At 40.5% G+C, this 3395-nt stretch overlaps 1 long non-coding RNA gene across 2 annotated transcripts in view; it reads left to right on the forward strand.

Moving 5' to 3' along the window:
* Positions 1-3395, forward strand: part of LOC110317490 — a 15078-nt gene that overhangs the window by 3341 nt on the left and 8342 nt on the right. The window contains exons 2-4 of one of the 2 annotated variants that reach the window (XR_002380316.1): positions 743-871; positions 1734-1834; positions 1968-2420. This is a non-coding gene — a long non-coding RNA (uncharacterized LOC110317490). Of the gene's footprint in view, positions 1-742; positions 872-1733; positions 1835-1967; positions 2421-3395 lie in introns of those variants that run through there. The other variant, XR_002380317.1, reaches the window with a different exon arrangement.

The raw sequence follows: 3395 nt of genomic DNA on the forward strand, positions 1-3395 counted from the left end.
CACTTGTGTGGCTGAGCGGGAACAGAGAGCCTCCCACGCATGCACTTGTGTGGCTGAGCATTGCTTACCGTGTGCAAGGCTGCAGCTCCCTGCCCATGCACCATGCACATCCTGTCTTAAAAGCATGGACCACGTGACTGGTCCGCAACACTGCAGGCAAACAAAGGATCTTAAAAGTTGTAAAATTTTAAAATCTACCAATTTGCTAGATATTTACCAAACACATATTGTATAGAAGATTGTATGAGCTACTTGTATGCAGACATTATGTATTTTTGTCTTACATAAGTGAGAAAATTTGCTGCAAATTTCTCTTTCATTTATGTTTTAGAGAGCTTTCCATATCAGGACATATATATCTGCCACTATTTTCAACTCTGCAAAAGATAACATAGTATAATATTTTATTAATTTCTCTTTTTAAAAAAGTTTTTATTTAATAATGGGCTTCATTGTGGCATTTTTATTTGTGACTATAATGCCAATTGATTATTCACTCCCATTACCCTTTCTTTTCCCAACTAGACCCCTTCTACTATCATGATGTGTGTGTGGGGGGGCACGCAAGCACACCAATGAGTTTCAATAGGGTTGTTTACAGGGACGGGGAAAAGGGCTATTTATAGGAGTATGGGTTCCTTATGTCACCAAAGAAATGTTTCTTCTTTGCCTAGAAACCATCAGCTGCCTGCCAGACTTTGAGGAAGGGGTGGGGCCTTGTGAACTTCTCCCTCCAGTGCAGGATGGTGATGCGTCCGATCTTGTGCAGGTCTTGTACACAGAAGAGCAGCAGCTGCAAGCTCAGGAATGAAACGGCCACACCGTGCACAGAAGACAGTGCCCCATGATGGATTCTCCGTTTCTTCCTCAGGTCCTTACATCTTTGTGACCCCATCTTCCATGGTGTTCATTGAGCCTTGGAGGGGGTCACATGGGCATTCCATTTGGGACTGAGTGCTTACTAGTTACTTGCTCTGAGGACTTTGACAAGTTATGACTAACCCTTCTCTCTCCCACCTCTGCACATGTAACCTGTTGCTAAAATGTTGGTGTAAAAGCAAAATTGAACATATTTTAATTGCTGTAAAAATATAAGTATATATAAATGATAAATATAAGAGCATTCCTGTTTATAGATGTAGGTATGCTTTTAACTAATAAAAAATACTATATGCTAATTCCTCAGAATAGAGCTATTCCAGTATTCTAAGTGTCCATTTTTAAGGTGAGTGAATACCAGCCATATCAAAGAATACTCAGTTATTTTTCCCATCTTACTCCATAAACTGAATATATACAAAGTCAGCAGAATCTCTACAATATCTGAGACAAAGCACATACTGTGCATATTAATTATCCTAATCTAATTAGAGAAAAACAGATTGTTTAATGACCACTGTCCAGGTTTTATGCAGCTGTTAGGTCTTATGTATAGTAAACATTTGATTTTTTTTTTCAGTAAATCATTAATTTACTTCTAGTGTTTAATTTCAGTTGAATTGTTTTTTCCTTTTCCTTTGATATAAGATATTAAATGTATCTACACACACATTTACTTGTATACACACACATATTAAGTGTGTTTGTGTGTGTGTATGTGCGCGTGTGTGTGTGTGTGTGTGTGTGTGTGTGTGTGTGTGTGTGGTCAATGTTTCATCCAGAAATTGTTAGCTTGCACTAACTTCATCTGGGTATCTAATGCATGATGCCAAAGTCTGTTTGGCTCATTCTAGACACCCACTGTGAAGAAACACTTGAGTGTCACTGGCCATGAGAGTCATCTGGATTTCAGTGATAACTGGATCCTCCTCCTGTTCCCAAGGCTACCCATCAAGTAGGTGTGTGGTAAGACCCAGGATTCTGTTCTGATAACAGGTGCCTGGGGGCTGGGACTCTGATGTGCAATCCACTGACGTAGGATCCGTAAACATCTTCCACTTAGATCAGGTCGTCTCCGTCTTCCCCAGTGTCTGTGTGCCAGATGTTGCTGGGGCTGCTCAGTCCTGCAAGGCTCTGACGCCAGCCTTCTAGTAGAAGAAATGTGCAGCTGAAAGCCTCTCTTAGTCTCTTCACTGATAGCCAATGGAATGCCCATTTGAGCCAATTTGGGGGAAGAGATTATTAGCAGAAATGAGGTAAACACTAAAAGGCAAAATGGATCACCTTCCAGAGTCAGCTGCCACCACTCTATGACAGATCAGCCACATGAAAGGACAGTCAGTTATTATTCCCTCTCACTATATACATTCAAAGTCAGCAGATCTGTAAGATATTCCAGACAAAGCATCCGTAGCAAAGAATTAAGATCTAAATGCAACAATTCAAAAGCCAGGAGAGAGACCAAGAAGTGCATGATAGCTTTATTATTCTAAATTGCCCATTTTAGCACCGATTCTAAAATTGAAATAGAGCAAATTCTGCCTCTGTCTGTATCAAAATGGTTCTCGCTGCCCTCCAGCCCTCCAGATCTACAGATTGGAGATTCAAATAAGCTAATGGGTCGTTCTGTGCATGTGCTCAGGTGAGCCTTTGTGTGTCTTCCTTTCAGGGAAATGCCCTCTACCCTACAGCCAAAGGGTTTTGTGAGCTGAGCCTCCTCGGCAGAAAGCTCAGTATTAATCCAGGCTTCCTAGGCCAGGGATTCTTTCCTACTGTTATTTATAGTCAAAGCTGTCGATGACAAGCAAGGAGTCATCTTATAACTCTCAGTGATTACTGTCTTTCTTCTTTATTTCTTTTGAATGGTAGGATGAACATAGTCAATTTCAGTGGTAGGTTAATTTCTAGTGCCTGTAAAATACTCTATCAAAATATTTTATAGTTAAATATTTTGTATTTATTCTAAATTTATTTATTTTTACTTTATTTTATATTAAATATTTTATAGCTCTGTTGCCAAGAACCTGGAAACACCTAATGCAGCATCCTTGGTCCAAATTTGCTTCTTAAAACCCCCAATTTGGGTATGAAAGTCCGCCTCCTCAGATGACAATCTTTCTCAGATAAATTTCCGTTGTTACCAGTGTTCTAAGGAATTTCAATTCCTGGAGAGTTTAAGGACATTACTTGCCCTGTAACTGTACCTTCCAGCACTGTGAGGCCAAAGGGATATTCTCCTCTACTAGTGATTTCTCAGTCTGAAGGCACCATTTCCAGTCACCTTCAGTCTTTGGCAAAATGCCTGGGGGAGGCACATGGTTTTCAGGCTCAGGGTGGAGTGTTTTGATTTTCCTTGTTTCTCTTCTTTCTCACCCTAGCATACTGGATTTAGTTAGAAAGTTTGAGCAGCAGACTCATGAGTTCCAACTCATGGTTCCAACTCATGGTCCCAGGAGAGAGTAGGGGAAAGGAGGACAGAGAAGAAACACACACACACACACACACACACACACACA

Source organism: Mus pahari, chromosome 3, assembly GCF_900095145.1.
Source record: "Mus pahari chromosome 3, PAHARI_EIJ_v1.1, whole genome shotgun sequence".
Taxonomy (NCBI): Eukaryota; Metazoa; Chordata; class Mammalia; order Rodentia; family Muridae; genus Mus; species Mus pahari.